This window comes from Cyprinus carpio, chromosome B12 (genome assembly GCF_018340385.1).
Source record: "Cyprinus carpio isolate SPL01 chromosome B12, ASM1834038v1, whole genome shotgun sequence".
In the NCBI taxonomy this organism is placed as follows: Eukaryota; Metazoa; Chordata; class Actinopteri; order Cypriniformes; family Cyprinidae; genus Cyprinus; species Cyprinus carpio.
This window is the reverse complement of record NC_056608.1, coordinates 4,101,553-4,119,890: the sequence shown is the minus strand read 5'-3', so window position 1 is coordinate 4,119,890 and position 18,338 is coordinate 4,101,553. Positions and strand designations below refer to the sequence as shown.

General features: G+C 38.3%; 1 pseudogene; it reads left to right on the top strand.

Annotated features, from left to right (window-relative positions):
- The first annotated feature begins 2,199 nt into the window (after positions 1–2,199).
- The window catches only part of LOC109091872, a 57,382-nt pseudogene continuing 41,243 nt past the window's right edge, over positions 2,200–18,338 (top strand).

Below are 18,338 nucleotides of genomic sequence, written 5' to 3'. Positions count from 1 at the left end.
ATATATTGACCTTAGACCTAAACGTTTACATTTAAATTTATTATAAATTGTGTGCAATTTACATCTCTAGGTCATACCATTATGGAAGTGGCTGTTTTGCTGTTGCTGACTATACCGATGAGCACAACCACACCAGTGAGACAGACACAGAGGTGTGTGCACTTTTAACACACACACACACACACACACACACACACACACACACACACACACACACTATTGTATATTCACAAAGTATATTCACTGCTACGTGTATTTTTAAACAGGACACAGACAGAAAGCCTCTCATTAGTGAAGAGCATACAGAGGTCAAGAGACGTGACCTTGATCGACACTGGCAGACAGACTCCATCAGTGGAGACCGAAACCACCAGAAGACCAGATTTAAATGCAGCCTCTTCTCTGCTGCTACAAACCATCCTTCAAAAAGCCAGAGAGTAAGTGAGAGCTAAACATGAAAGAATATACTACCGTTCAAACGTTCAGGGCCAGGCTGCATTTATTTGATCAGTAAAAACAGTAATATTGTGAAATATTATTACAATTTAAAATATCTGTTTTCTGCGTGAATACATTTTAAAATGTATTTTATTGCTGTGATCAAATTTGAATTTTCAGCATCATTACTCCAGTCTTCAGTGTCACATGATCCTTCAGAAATCATTCTAATGTGCTGATTTGCAGCTCAAGAAACATTTCTGATTATTATCAATGCTGAAAACAGTTGCTAAATATTTTTATGGAAACCCCAATATATATTTTTTCTTCTTCAGGATTCTGATGAACCGAAGTTTAAAAGAACAGCATTTATTATTTGTAGTAGAAATATTTTGTAAATGTCTCTTTCTGTCACTCTTTATAAATCTAATGCATTGTTGTTGAATAAAAGAATGTTGTTCTTATGAATATGTTCTTTCAAACCAAAAAATATGAATTACAGACATGGATTCACATTTGTCTTGTCTCTCTGCAGAAGGCGAGCAGCTCAAAGAGGTTGTCAGCTTGGGACATGTCAAGTACACAACCTGGCAAGCAAGTTATACCGAATGGGTCAGAGCAACGGAAAAGACGAATCCAAAAAGGCAAATGACCCAAGAGGATATGGACGCTAAGAATACACATCACAGATGAGCTTCTGCTCATTCTTCAGAGAACAGAATGTATTTGACTGGTACTGCTCAGGATGTTGCTACATAAAAAAAGAGTTCAAAAGAGTTAACTATTTGTATATTGTATAAACTAATTAACTAAGATATTGATAGACTCCTCTTACTGTATAAAGGTTATATGTATTCTATTTAAAAAGTGTACATAAAGTTGACAAATGTACTACAATGAATAAATTACACTTATGGTTTACACTCTACAGTTTGTGTTGTCCAACAATATAACATAGTTATTTTGCTCTTGTGAATATAGAGCACAAATTCTGAGTATGGGTCACCATACTTGGCTGTATGTCACGTCACTTTTACTTTTTTTCCCCTTTCACTTTCACTTTTTTTTCCCTTTTTTTTTTTTACACTGTACAGTTTGTGTTGTCCAACAATATAACATAGTTATTTTGCTCTTGTGAATATAGAGGATACCATGGGGCTTTAAAGGAAAATAAATAGTGAACATCTCCATAAATATTCAATTATATAACTGCATATGTGTGTATATATATTAGGTACTCAAAATATTTGGCATATTTTAATAAAAATAATTGAATCATTTTTTATACTATAATGCATTTTCATATTTCAGTATAAATTACAAATAAAGAATGAAATCGTTATGATTAAAAATAAAATTTACAAAAAGTGATTTTAGGGGAAAACATTTTAGGGCAAAAACTGTGTTAATGAGCCACAATATCAGACCTAATTTTAATTAAATATTTATTTTATTTGTTAAATAATTAAATCTAAAATCACACAGGTATATAATGTATTTATTAAATACTGTATATATCTTTTAATAATAAAATATAAAAAAAAAACACAAGATAAAAAAATCACGTTGTACACTAAATCATTAATGAATATAGTAAACAACAAGCAATGAGATAATCAGATTTTTGAAACAACCTACCCAGACAAATCCTTTGTGTAACCTGCAATGAACCTGACTCTGCCTCAGGCGAACACCATCTCGTTCCTTTATCCTCCCCTCACGTGCCTCTCCTCTGTGACCACACCCTGCGCTGGTCACACCTGATTTCTCAGGTAGCCTACACCGCGAGTCTCGAGCGATCCCGGACTTCCTCGTTCGCGGGTGTCATGGACGTCACGCGCTGCAGCAGCAGAGCGCTCTGAAGTGAAACTCACAACAAACAGCGACTTCATAAAGTCCATAAACAAAGCAAGATGAATGAAAAGGAAGTTAAGCAAGTTGAGGAAGGTGCAGTGGCCGTGATGCCAAAACAAGATCTGGTAGGTCTGTCAGTAAACTGCTTACCGCACCTGTAGCTGATTTTGTGTTGTTGCAGACATGCTCCAGCCGATTAATGGTCATTTATTATGTTATTAATAATGCAAAGAAAGACTGCTTGCAATTCGTATCGTTTCGGTTTAATGTTGGCAATGAACAGGACTGTAGGGAGTTTCTCTAAAACAACATACCGTGATTTATTACAAGACTGTGCATGTGTGCTCGGCATGTGCTTCTTAGGTAGTGTCTTTACTGGTCACATTTTTACCAACTACAATGTAGCTAAATGTTACAGCGCACTTACATTTGTTGTACTTTTTAAATGTACTAAAAGTGTTACTTTTTTGTAGTGGTCTTTGTTTTAAAAGGAGCATATTAAAACCCCTAGTTTACATATACAGTAAAGTTTAAAAAATATATTTTTGTTTTCACCCCTCACAGGAAACTTTGTGCATTTTTAGATTTTCACACACACACACAAAAAAAGCATTCTGTATGATTTGTAAGCTTTTTGAATTACAGGGACACCAAAAGTGTCCTCATAAATAAGCTTGGTGTTGTAATACCTATGTCATACCCATTTCATTATACAAATTTGTGTCCACATAAACCACATAAACAAGCACACACACACACACACACACACACACACACACACACACACACACACACACACACACACACACACACACACAATTTCATTCAAATTGGCACTCATTAAATAATTAATTCTCAGAAGATGTACCTTGAACAGTTTAAAGTTCTTATCCCATTTCTCCAAAAAGAATTACCCCATATTCCTCTGAAGAATACAAGTAGTTATTTGTACTGTGCATGAATTAAGTTTGTGCTTTGGTGTTTCAGTGTTCCAGACAAACACTGCAGGGACACTAAACACAGAGTTCTTAAAGTCTAAATAAGTGATGAGGTTCTACAAAGGGTAAACTGGTCTGACTTGCTTTCTTGATGAAAGGGGTGGGTGGGGACCTAATGATGAAATTACAAGTGGAGTCGGGGTAAAGTGAGCCATTTAACCTATTGTATTGTGACTGATGAAATCAAATAGATAAGATGATAACACGTTACAATAAGTTTTCATTTGTTAACATTAGATAACTACATTATTAGTTTGCATGAACTCACAATGAACAATGCTTCTTTGTCTTTTCACCTCAAGTATGAATATTTCACCCAAAAATAAATACTTGCTGAAAATCTACTCTCTCTGAGGGCAACTAAAATGTAGATTAGTTTGTTTCTTCATTGGAACAGATTTGGAGAAATGTAGCATAGCATTACATCATTTACTGACCAATGGATCCTCGGCAGTGAATGGGTGCCATCAGAATTAGAGTCCAAACAGCTGATAAAAACATCAAAGTAATCCGCACAACTCCTGTACACATACAACGTCTCGTGAAGAGAAATCTGCATGTTTCTAAGAAAACCATTCACTGCAGAAGATTCATCGGTGAGCAAGTGATGCACTGCTTAATTTCTCCAAATCTGTTTAGATGAAGAAACAAACTCATCTGCATCTTGGGAGGCCTGAGGATGAGTTACAGTACATTTAAGAAAATTTGGAGTGAAATATTTCTTTAATATAATTCATTGTTAATTTCACCATTTATTCATAGCAGTTGCAGTTCTAAATATTAATCAATGCACTGTATTAATCATGCACTAACATGAACATGAAATGAACAACTTTGCTTCTACTAACATTAACAAAAATGTGTGAAATACTTTAAAAAGTAGGCTATTTGCTCATTATTAGTTCATATTAGCTATTGCATTTACTAATGTTAATGAATGGGATACTAATGGGATATAAATTTATTGATTTTAGAGCTGGATTCCAAATTTATTGAAGAAGAGAGTGTGCACGACATTTGTGGAGGACTCTTTCAGGTAAGATGGTTGAGTATTTAGTATTGAGTATTCAGTATCTCTTCTGTAAAACAGTCAGAACACAAATGCATCTCCATCTGTTCTTTTGTAGTAATGGCGGTCGGTGTCAGTGTGGGGCCACGCGGGACTCCCATCCTTCAGTAGCCTTGGGCGATTACTTCAGTGCGGCCATCGTCAGTCACTGGGACAGCACACAACACTCCTCTGAGCAGCCCACAGATGCCTATGGAGAGCTGGAGTTTGCTGGGGCCGGCAAGAGACACAGTTATGTGAGTTCCTTGTGCATATGTTCAAATTAATGGCACTGTGGCAGTAGTGAGCCTGGATGAGTTCTGTATGAGCGTTATATTAAAAAAAAAAAACGTATATATTAGTGATATGGATCACATGGATAATAAAGAATTACACTTCGGTAAATAAGTACAGGAAAAAAAAAAAAATATATATAGTGCTGGCCAAAATTATTAGAACAATAGTATTTTCACCAACTAAAAAAATGGTTAAGTTAGTTGTTTCTATCTTTTCGATTGGGAGTCCGACTCTCTAACCATTAGGCCACGACTTAACATTCATTTTGCCAATATTTTAAATAATCCAGTGAGATTTTTTGCACAAGGAGTCTGACAACAGCTAGTGCTCTTATCTCATCATCATCCAGTCCGTCGGGAATGACATGAAGAAACAGAACAGTCTGAGACAGACTAAATCCAGAAGAGCTGTGGCAACATCTCCAAAATGCTTCAAGAAACCTTACCTGCAAAGATACAGTACTGTTAAAAGTTTTAGGCATTTGTGTAAAAGTGCTGTAAAACGAGGTTGCTGTCAAAAATAATGTCATAAATAGATTTTATTTATCAATTACTTTCTATTAACTAAATTAAATCAGCATTTGGTGTGACCATCCTTTGTGTTTAAAGCAGCTTTTGCCTTAGGTGAACTTCTGCATAGTTTTTCAGGTAGCTTTGCAGGTAGGTTTTTTGAAGCAAGCCGAATATAATCTGTCATATCGTGATGGAGGCATTGCCTCCTCTCACGTGACTTTCCCCCATTCATTCTCAATAATCCCCCACTAAACCCACGACATGCTAAGGGGTCTCTGTTGTAAGTCTATGGACCGAAGGGAGGCAAGCATCCGCTGTAACTTTACCCGCAGGTGTCCTTGTTGGACAGTATTTTTGTAATATCGATTATTTTCTCATCCAATTTTTTGAGGAGACACTGCCTCCCTTATATATATATAATTGTGTTTAAATGGACATAATTGTGTGAATTTGTCCATTTAAACACAATACTTCAGAGAAAGCTTAATATTTGGCCGCACTCTGAGCTGTGGGTTTGCGCGCTTCGGATGAGCGCACACGAGGTCGCGTCCTCTGGATCTTAAATGTTTAAACTGGAAAAGCTTAAACACAGATATCAGCATGTGTTGTTCAGGTCTCACCTATGCACACGCTATCAGCACCCGGGTGATGACGGAATAAATGCTCATATTCCAGCATAGGGCATTTGCATTGAACTAGAGTGAATGGTTTGTCCACATTTTTTTTCTTCGCTGTTGTTGTAATGTATTGGTAAGCCAGAATGCATATCCAACAACAGAACCATATATTAGCTGAACCCTGTTTTTTTACATGTTATTTAGAGCAAACCATATTACAGATACAGATTGAACCGTGGTCCTAACGCGTGCCAAACCGTGTGTGATTTTATTTATTTATTTATTTTTGCGAACCGTTACACCCCTAATATATATGTATGATTGTATGTATGTATATTTCCCCTTCAGGAACTCGAGCTGCATCAAGAAATGATTTGGGTACACCTCTGTGTGACCGCATTCTGAAGCATGTGTAAAATTAGTCCAATTGAGCAGCAAGACGTCACGAGCGGGGTGACGTGAGCAACCAGGAAGTATAATAGTGCATCTGGTAGAGCGCAAGTTAGGTTCTGCTCTTCAGTAGCACTCTGTGTATGTGTTAGTCTTATTTACTGTTGTCTTTCAGTCCACAAGCATATTATGTCAAAATCCAAGTCTAGGTCTATGGCGAGAAAACAGCATTACAGACGTTGTGTTCCTCCCTGCCCACCATATCTGGCGGCGGGGGATACACACGATCTGTGTGTTGTTTGTTTAGGAGCGGAACATGCACGGTCAGCTCTCGAGGGAGCTGATTGTCGTGACTGCGAGTTGCTCTCGCTGCGTGTGCTCCGCTCTCACCTGGCCGTGTTTGATGAGAGCAGCCAGGCTCGCGATTCCGCTGGCAGTGGTCCAGCTGTTGCTGAGGAGCAGCGTAGACTGTTGTCATGGGGATCGCAAGTGGATTTAGTAGAGGTATCCGAGACGGGGTCATCCTTTTCTCTGTCCTCACCCGCAAGATCCACGGCTCCCTCTCAGGGATTGGAAGCCCATGCTGCAGTTTCTTCCCCCTGGAGAGAGAGTGCCAATGGTGGAGCAGATGCTTGCATCTCTCCCCATCCTCAGCATCGTCCCTGAAGGCCCTGAAGCTTCTCACCAGGCCCGAACTGCGTCGGCCCACAGATTTGTTCCTCCGGGCCACCAGAGAAACGGCCAGAGTTCGGCAGTTCAATGGCAGCAATGGTAGCCATGGAGAGGCATCTGTGGTTGAATCTGTCCGATATGCAAGATAAGGACAGTTTCTTCCTCCTAGACACCCCGCTCTCACCCTCTGGCCTTTTCAGCGACGCAGTCAACACTGTCGTCGGGAGGTTTCAGGATGCGAGTAATCAAGCGGCGGCATTCCAACATTTTCTCCCTGGTCGCTCCCAGGCCCATGGGGCTGCTGAGCAGGAGCAGCCCCAGCCGCCAAGGTCCTCATACCGCCAATCTCAAAAACAGAGCATTGCAACTCGCACCTCTCCACAGAAAGAATGGGGGTCAGGGCAACGCTCTCAGTCAGGGTCTTCTAGACCGAAAACTGATCTGTGGACAGTTATTTTGTCAAAGAAGACCTTGACTAAGCGGTCCTGGTGCCACCATCGTCAGGTCCCTGAGGGCAGCCCCACCTGGGGAGGAGAGGATAACACCTCTCGGTACCCGATCCTCCTCAGTGCCCTCACAGAGATTTACTGATACCCCTGCCACCCTCGGTGCTTCAGGGCTCAGTGAGCTCTGACGAGCGAATTTCCCAGCTGCTGCCCAGTGATGGTACGGCACGGGAGAGCTTATCCCCTCAAGTGAGGGCGCTACAGCAGTCAGGTTGGTGGTTCCTTGCTGGTCATCCGCTTCAGGGCACTGAACTGGCTCCTCTAAAAACACCTTGAGAGGCTGGTGGACTCTCTAGAAGGAGTTTAGCCAAGCGAAAGTGGATCTATTTGCATGGCAGGAAACGACACACTGTCCGCTCTTGTTCTCTCTCACACATCCAGCTCCACTTGGGCTGGATGCCATTGTGCAAACTAGAGCATGACCGATATATCGTTAACCCGATATGAGCATGCCGCCAATATATCGATATTGGCAAATATGCGCCGATATGAAATATATATATTTTTTTTACATAACATATAACGCAGCTTACATGCTTCTAAATGGTCTAATTACTTAGTGTGTCCAGCAGAGCGTGCCCCATTGTTTGCTACCGGTGACCCAGGTCACTGTAGTGTAGAGATGCGCGGATGAGCTCAAACTTTACCCGAGTCCCCTCTTTTACTCTCACAATGAGCTTATCATATTCGTTTGCTACATTAGTAGGGCCTTATGATTTGGAAAACATGGATGGAATCGCGGAATCCAGTGATAAACACAGAATTTACTGTATAACGTGGAATTTCATGGAATTTGACTTATTTTTGATTAATAATTAAACAGGTCAGTGTGTGTGTATATATATATATATATATATATATATATATATGTATATATATGTGTGTGTTCCAGCTTTCACGCGATTGCGGTCCGTCAGTGCGTTCCAGGAGCAGTGCGTCTGCAGCAGTGCAGTGATCGTTTACGTACCGAGTCTAGTTTTGCTGTGCTGCATGCGCTGAATTAAAATGACAGCGCATTGTTCACGGTAAAAATTAACATGGATTGACACAGAAATGCAGTAATTTCACAATAAATGTATACTAATTAAAGCCTAGTGTGTTTCACACTCAACACATGGGTTTTTGGCTAGGTTTAAAACAAGAAAAAGAGCACCTTTAGATAAACGAGGCAACATGATATAGGCCTATGCACTTTTATGGAAGCAGAAAACGGAGTTCATTAAGAACCGTGCGATTGCTTGTAATAAAGATTTAAATGCAAAAGGCACGAGAGTCGACTGTTTCTGTCAGTGGTGCTTTCATTTTTAATAATTGTTGTGTTTAAATGTTTTGCCGCTTGCTTGAGCAACTTATTATAAAAACCTAGAAGTCAAATGCATGAATAATGTTGTTTATATTTATTAGGTTTAAACTAATGTCTATGATTATGAAAGATTGTTACTGTTCTGTGATGAGAGGCACAATTTTTTTTTTAAACATGGTTTGAAATATAGAATAATGAACAAATGTTGTGTTTGTGGACTAAACAGCCGGGGATCAGTAGCGGACTGCAAACGTGTCCTGTGTGAAAGCACAATGAGTCCGTGCTGCTTCTGCACCACATACGTAACGCACACGGACTGCATACGCACTGCAGACGGAGTATGTGTGAAACAGTCGTGAGTCTTGTCGAGGTTTTTTTGGGAAGCTTGGTAATTTCACAGTAGGCAAACACACAGGTTCGAAGACTCGTTCTCGCCCCCTACAGTGCCATTCGTCTAGGTATACATCCGCGCTAAATTATCACGGTGAAAGTCATCATATGTCTAGACCCAGCTCCCAACCTAACTTTGAGAATAGATTAACGGCGATATTTTTTTTATCGCCCGATAAGATTCTCACGTTAACGCCGATAACGGCCCAACACACACACACACACACACACACATATATATATATATACACATATACTGTGTCTGTGAATATTAAACTTAAAATTTAAATACTAATGTACCAGAAAATACACAACACAGAGTTTGTGAAAAAAAGTATATATATTATGAATTATTATTATTTATTCATTTTAGATGTTTACATTTGGAAACGCTGTGCTTCCTGCATAAATCTGCCCCTGTAGCTTGCTTGCCCTACACAGTTATCTTGTTTTATTTCTTAATTCAAGTTATATATATTTTGTTCTATTCGTGTTATTTTAGTTATTTATAATAAGTGAAGTGATGTTTACTGTTAAGTGCACGGATGTAAATGGATGACTCATTTTGAATAATAAAGTTTGTTAAATTATTAAATACCCTCCCTCCACTACATAGGCCCATGTTTGTCACATCATTATAAGTGTTTGATCACCACATTTGAGTTATCATTGCAAAAAATGTTTATGTATATATATTCTGTTTATGTAGGCTATATACTGTATTCTATATACAGTACCAGTCAAAAGTTTGGACACATGAATGGGAAGTGTATCCAAACGTTTGACTATAAAGTACTATAATATAGCCTACACATAAAGCCTACACCTCGTGGCCGAGGCTTCATCTGTATGCTTTTCCCCCGATCGTTCTGTTCCCCGGAGTTCTGGAGTGAGTACGCCGGGACAGGGTCCATCTGTTGTTAGTAGCCCTATTCTGGCTGGCCCGAGTATGGTTCTCGGACCTGGTGTCCCTCCTCGATGGCTCTCCGCTTAAGATTCCGATCAGAAGGGACCTCCTCTCTCAGTCGGGGGGCACAATTCTTTACACCTGCTTGGAGTTTTGGAAGCTGTGGGCATGGCCCCCGAGGGGGCACAGCTCTTAGCATCTGGTCTTTCAACTGAGGTTGTTGAGACTATACTCCAGTCCAGAGCTCCTGCCACAAGGAAACAGTACACCGTGAAGTGGAAGCTTCTCACTTCATGGTACGGACAGCGACTGTAAGACCCAGTCAACTGCCCAATTGGTACAGTTCTGGAGATTCTGCCGGAGTGACTCTCCGCAGGGTTATCTCCCTCCACTCTGAAGGTATACATGGCGGTCAGTCATTGGGAAGACTATGAGTAGGTGGGTGGTCAAGGCAGTCTCACTAGCCTACGAGACCTCTGGCCTCCTGTCACCTATGGCGGTCGTAGCTCACTCGACTAGGAGTATGGTGGCCTCCAAGGCTTTCAACTTGGGTGTGGCCTTGCAGGACATTTGTGCTGCGGCGGGCTGGTCCTTATGGTATGGTGCAGTGGGTATTCTCGTTCCCAAAGCGTTTCTCAATGCAGCTTGAGTTCCTAAAGTGGAACGTCTCCAGGTTACGTATGTAACCATGGTTCCCCGAGGGAACGAGACGCTGCATCTCTTTGCCATACTCCCTGCATCCCTGATGGCGCTACTTCATCGAATCTAACTTCCGCTTTGTCGGATGAGCTTTTATACTTCCTGGTTGCTCACGTCACTCCGCTCGTGACATCTCGCTGCTCAGTTGGACTGATTTTAGACGTGCTTCAGAACGAGGTCTTGCAGGGGCATTCCCAAAGCATTTCTCGACGTAGTGTCTTTTTGGATTTGATTCTAGTTTTGTTCTTAATTCGTTTCTTTTTATAATTATAAAAATATTTATGTTTTCACTTGTTGTTTATATTAATTAATGTTCAATAATGAAATACTAAATTATTATTTTTAAGTTTATTGGTCTGTGACGAGGGCAAAAAAAATCTTCACATTAGAAACATTTGATAAGCAGCAAAAATAATTGTGATTGTAAACAGTGTACAGTTTTAATTTGACAGAAAATTTGCCAATAGTTGCAGAAACAACCATATGTTGTATGTTTGTTTCCGTAATTTACAGTTGCTTTCACCTTTAATTCTTAAAAATATATATATATTTTTTACTAATTAACTAAGTTTTAGGTCATCTAAATCTTGGCATAAAAAGCAACAAAAATAATTGTCATGATAAAAAGTGTATAGTTTTAATTTAACTTTTATATAACAAATAATTTTAATAAAAATCAATCCCTACGACATAAAAATTGTCTATAGTGGAAGAAACGTTACAGTACAAAACTTATAGTTGTTTTTACTCTTTGATTCCTGTTTTAATGTTAATCCTTCTTTTTATTCCAGTTCTTGCGTCTCTCCAGCACCACAGATCCTTCTGTGGTTTTTGATATCATGAGACAACACTGGAAACTGGGGCAGCCCAACCTGGTGGTGTCAGTGGTTGGTGGTGAAGGAAAGTCAAAGGTCAAGAGCTGGGTGCGAGAGGTCTTGAGACAAGGGCTGGTTAAAGCGGCACAGAGTACAGGTGTCATATTCTCCCCTCACATAATATTATTCATTTATTCTTCATTAATTTTTACATTAATTTATGCTACTTTTACAACGGTGTTACCAAGTGTTGATATCGGAGTAGAAGGTTTAGATCTCCAGACATGCTTGTTTTAAGAACCTGTTAGTTGTTTTAAGAACCTGTTTGTTGTTTTGTCCTCTTATTTGTGAAGAAGTTTGTATACCATGTGACTTTTTGTTTGAATATGTCACCTGAAATGCATGATGAGAAAAAGAAGCACATGACCACAGTGAATTTACTTAGTGACTGGCATTGCAAGCAATTATATGAATCATACATTCATCTTTATACTAAATGCAAGCCATCAAAAGAAATTCAAACTGGACTAATTATTTCATCAATGTCAAGGTTATGTCAGGAAAGTTTCTCAACAGGTTCTTATCTGTGTGAATATAGTAAAAAAAAACAATGTAAAAAGAATAATTATATTGATATAAACAGTAAAATCTTATAATATAATAATTAAATAAATTTTTATTATGACCAGTAAATGTCCTTAATTTAATTACATTTACATTTCAGTTTTTGCATGTAACAGACACTTTTATCCAAAGTCACAAGGAACAAAGCAATTTGTGAAAGAACCAATAATATTTGTAATATAGAATGGCAAATTTATTGGACAGCTAGATTAAGAAGCAAGCCTGGTACACTGCCAGGTTTGTCTTCAAGCATATTAGAAACACCAGATACACATGTCAAGAACATTGATTTTTACTATGGGGTTCTTTAAATGAGAATCTGGCCACAACTTGGAGCCAGGGGAGGGAGATCATTAGGAGTGTGATGTGCTTTCTCTTTGGCTGAACTTCTCTGGCAATTAAAAAAGTTAATTTTGGATGTATAGGAGCGTGGATCATAACCTCAGGGCTGAAGGAAGGCATCGGCAAGTGTGTAGGAGAGGCAGTGAGAGATCACGCCACCGCAGTGTCTTCGGTCAATTTAAATAAAGTGGTTCCTATAGGCATTGCTCCTTGGGGAATGGTACAGAATCGCCTGCAGCTTGTTGACCCTGAGGTAACTCTGCTTATGGTGCAGCACTAGCATACTTAACACTAAATATTTTACTCTTGATACAAATGAACACATTGAAAATAAATATTCTTCTATACCATCACTATTTGAACTTTGGTCAAAGTTGAGAACCAAAATTGTTGTATAAAATATATACAAGTACATATTTTTTATGAATGAAAATATAGTGTGATTTTTCTTTTTGCATAAATGAAGAGGTGTATGATCATATATACATACATATATATACACACACACATATATACACAACAGTGGGTACGGAAAGTATTCAGACCCCACTTTTTTTTTTTTCTCATTAATGTACACACAGCACCCCATATTGACAGAAAAACACAGAATTGTTGACATTTTTGCAGATTTATTAAAAAAGAAAAACTGAAATATCACATGGTCCTAAGTATTCAGACCCTTTGCTCAGTATTTAGGAGAAGCACCCTTTTGATCTAATACAGCCATGAGTCTTTTTGGGAAAGATGCAACAAGTTTTTCACACCTGGATTTGGGGATCCTCTGCCATTCCTCCTTGCAGATCCTCTCCAGTTCTGTCAGGTTGGATGGTAAACGTTGGTGGACAGCCATTTTCAGGTCTCTCCAGAGATGCTCAATTGGGTTTAAGTCAGGGCTCTGGCTGGGCCATTCAAGAACAGTCACGGTGTTGTTGTGAAGCCACTCCTTCGTTATTTTAGCTGTGTGCTTAGGGTCATTGTCTTGTTGGAAGGTGAGCCTTCGGCCCAGTCTGAGGTCCTGAGCACTCTGGAGAAGGTTTTCGTCCAGGATATCGCTGTACTTGGCTGCCACCACCATGCTTCACTGTTGGGACTGTATTGGACAGGTGATGAGCAGTGCCTGGTTTTCTCCACACATACCACTTAGAATTAAGGCCAAAAAGTTATATCTCGGTCTCATCAGACCAGAGAATCTTATTTCTCACCATCTTGGAGTCCTTCAGGAGTTTTTTCTTGTGTCTTGCACTGAGGAGAGGCTTCTGTCGGGCCACTCTGCCATAAAGCCCCGACTGGTGGAGGGCTGCAGTGATGGGTGACTTTCTACAGCTTTCTCCCATCTCCCGACTGCATCTCTGGAGCTCAGCCACAGTGATCTTTGGGTTCTTTTTTACCTCTCTCACCAAGGGTCTTCTCCCCCGATAGCTCAGTTTGGCCGGACGGCCAGCTCTAGGAAGGGTTCTGGTCATCCCAAACATCTTCCATTTAAGGATTATGGAGGCCACTGTGCTCTTAGGAACCTTAAGTGCAGCAGATTTTTTTTTGTAACCTTGGCCAGATCTGTGCCTTGCCACAATTCAGTCTCTGAGCTCTTCAGGCAGTTCCTTTGACCTCATGATTCTCACTTGCTCTGACATGCACTGTGAGCTGTAAGGTTTTATATAGACAGGTGTGTGGCTTTCCTAATCAAGTCCAATCAGTATAATCAAACACAGCTGGACTCAAATGAAGGTGTAGAACCATCACAAGGATGATCAGAAGAAATGGACAGCACCTGAGTTAAATGAGTGTCGCAAAGGGTCTGAATACTTAGGACCATGTGATATTTCAGTTTTTCTTTTTTAATAAATCTGCAAAAATCTGCAAAAATTCCGTGTTTTTCTGTCAATATGGGGTGCTGTGTGTACATTAATGAGGATGAACTTAAATGATTTTAGCAAATGGCTGCAATATAACAGAGTGAAAAATGTACGGGGGTCTGAATACTTTCCGTACCCACTGTGTGTCTATATATATAAATATATATGTATTTTTATATATATATATATATATATATATATAACTTTCCGTACCCACTGTGTGTTCCATAAGTATTGGGACAGTAATGACAAAATTGCTTTGTTTGCTGTGTAGTCAAGACATATGCAAATAAGATTAAAAGATGAATATGAGACAAAACTACAGAATGTCACATTTTATTATTAGCTGTTTAAACACGTTTTACCAAATAAAAAGACTTTTAGAGCTCATCCCACTATCTGATTACATTTACATTTAGACATTTAGCAGACACTTTTATCCAAAGCAACTTACAAATGAGGACAATGGAAGCAACCAAAAACAACAAAAGAGCAATGATATACTGTATAAGTGCTATAACATTTTTTAAGTTTACTATATATTTTATTTTATTTTTTTTTTTTTTAATATTTTTTTTTTATTTTATGTAATGTTATTGTATTTTTTTTTTTTTTTATTTTATTTAAAAAATAAAATAAAGGGCAATAATATTCTAATATTTTTATAAAGTTATATTTAATATATCACACTATGTGCAGTGTGAGGACCAAACCAAATCTCCAGGCTGAAAAAACTGTGTACCCCGTATTTTTTTTTCATTACATAAACTTGTAATTCTGAGATTGTTTTTTTTTTTTTTTTTTTTTTTTTTTTTTTATCACCTCCATTTTCACTTTCATTTGTTTTGTAAATATATGGAATAAAAAATTTAAAAAGGTATTTGCAACTTTTTATCTCACAATTCAGACTTTTCTTCTCAAAGTTGCTGATGTGCTATAGTTTTTAACTTATAATAGTGAATGGAAAAAGTCAGAATTGTGGCAAAAACAAGCTTCCATAGCATACTGCTTAGAGCAGACATGCTATGTACTTCAGAAATAGTAAGAGTAGTTTGTTAGTATTCCATTCCAAAAAAGCCATTAAAATGACAAACTGTTCACTTGAGAGCAAAAATCATACCCCAATTTGTAGATAAACTAGCACTGCACATTGCATTTTGCAATGGTTCACAGTCTTTCAGAAAAACAGTGTCTTTCTCTTTCTCTTAGGGAAGTTTCCCCGCTAAGTATTTTGTCCATAGCACTTCACGTGGCACCTGCTCTCTGGATAATAACTACAAGGCTTTCCTTTTGGTGGACGATGGGACCGAAGGACGTAAAGGTGGGGAGGTTGGTTTCAGAGGCCGTCTGGAGGATTACATTTCACGTCAGCGCCCAGGTACAAAATTAAACAGAATGGCACTGTGCTCTTCTTATGCAGGATCCAGAAATGTTCATGATACACTTGTGTTTAATAGAATATGACTGATGTGGAGTTGACTTTACATTGCTTGGATTCATTGCAGTTATTTCACTGAACAGACTAACCAGCAAACATTGGTTTAGCAAGGGAGAGGTTTTGGCCACCTAAAGGACATTTTGAGCTATTGCAAGAGAAGACAAAGCTTTAAGTATAAAGGCAACAAAGCTTATCAAATGAAATATTATCCATAGTCAATGAAATGAATTTATTAATAACATTTAATATGTATAAACGTATTATGTGTTTTATGTATTTTATGGTGAGATCTCTGAAAACAACAAGGATTTCATACTCACTGCGGTTGCTTAAATATGTCATTTCAGCAGGCAATGCAAGCATTGACATTCCTGTTCTGAATATGCTGATATCTGGAGAGGTTTCCATGGTGGAGGTGAGCAGATTACAATTATATTAAACAAAACTTCCTCTGTCCTACATCTGAAAGGGATAGTTCACCCAAAAAATTATTTTTGCTATTAAATTCAGAATTGCTATTAACTCACCCCCAGGCCATTCAATATGTAGGTGACTTTTAGGGGTTGCACGACTACTGATTTCTGCTAGTCGATTTCTTATTTAAAAAAATACTCGAATTACTTGACTACTCATTGTTCATGCTACTATAAATGAAAAGACATGAAATAGTTCTTATCAATAAACGATTATTAATTCATAGCCTAATGCAACAATTACATATGTAAATTGTCAAAACTTTATAATTATGACATTTCATGTCACAGCCAATATTTGTATCTGTATTTGTATCTGTAACAATCACAAAATTATTTGTATCTGCATCCGGATAAAACCGGGTGGAACGTCGTACAGTTACTTGATATATTTTCTAAAAATATATTTATCATGCACGCATTAAGATTTCATGACAAACGATTAGTGATCATTTGAACTCGACTGAATTAATTCAATGCGCACATTTTCATTACGCAGAACTCTTTAAGCGAGACTTTTTGAACTTCACTAAACAAATGTGCGTGTGCCACGCAAACCAGCAAAAGATAAAGATGCAAACATGTAGGCCAGGTAGAAAATGTATCTAAGTTGATTATTAGCCTACTCTTGAGAGAGAACTGGTTTGGTTTTTGAGAGACTGAGATGTGCAACTGTTTGATTGGTGAGCGTGCTGTGCTTATTTATTCGTTTAATATCATAGCCTAAGGTTTAATTCATTGCCTTTTAAAAATATACAAATAATAGAACGTGTTTGATGTATTATTTTATAGTTGATATTACTCTTGCTAAGATCTGATTTCTGAGAGATGCACAGAGAGGCAACAGCAATGCGGAGTTTAATTTGCGCTCTTTTCATTCATAAAGTTTACATTCATTCACTTCACACTCTATTGCGTGACTTTAGAGTTCTGTGTATAATATTGCGCTGATCCCCTGACTCAACTGTTATCTAGCAAACACCAGTTCATCAAATCAGACTAAGGCTGCATTTACACTCTGATCTTGATGCCCAAATTCAATTTTCTGACTATATCCGATTTTTTTGATGAGCCGCTTACATCATCTTTTAAAAGTGACCCGTATCCGATTTTTGCATTTACATCATACACTGCTGAAACTACCAAACGTAGACGTTCTGACCCAGAAAAGGAAGTAAAACAGCACGAAATATAATGGATGCAGATGCAAATAAAATTATACAGTGTTTTGCTTTCCACAATATTTTGAAATATAATATATTATATATATATATAATATAACATTGCTCCACTGTGTGTTCTTCGTCCTCCATCGCGCCTATAATAAGTCATGTGATCTCAGTTGGTAGTGTCCACCTGAGTTGACGTCACTTTTTTAATGACGTACGACTCGCATTTACTGGGGAATATCTGATTTGTCTGCTTACATGGCACACGCAAATGCACGTATCCGATTCATATCCGATTTATTACCACATATGAATGAGGCCTGAATCCGATTTGAGAAAATCGGAATCCATGCGGTTTTTTCCTGCTTACATGTTCACCGGTCATATCCGATCTGTGCCACATGAGAGGAAAAATCGGAATTGGGTCACTTGAACCATGCAGTGTAAATGGGGTCTAAATCATCTGAAACAATTCGCGACTCGAGCAGCACAGATCTACAAGATCTGCCTGACAGTCACTTCGACTCGAAATGAGTACTTGAATGAAGGGGCGAAATACTTTTTTTTTCTTTTTTTCTCTCTTTATGTTTTTAAAATGATGAGCTGATTAAGTTTTACACTTCATATTTTAGCCATGTAAAACATTAAAGTTTAATATCATTATTGGGTCCTTTAGTAATATATCTGTGTATGTGTCATCATTGCGTGAACCAGTTTGGGGAAAAGAATCATAGTCCTGAAGCTGTGGATTACAGATAATAATTTCATAAATAATGTTGAGCTTCTTGCACAGACCAATTGTTTTGTTTCATAATACCTCAAAATATATTGTCAGGAGTCACAGGTATCAATTTTGTCTTGTCTGTGTATGCTTTTTTGACTCTCAAGTGCTGGTAGCCTCTAACTTGTCTTTTATGAATCACCAAGGACCATGGTTTCAGCTAAGAAGATTATTTACTGTTCTACCGAAGAAAAAAAAGTCACCTATATTTT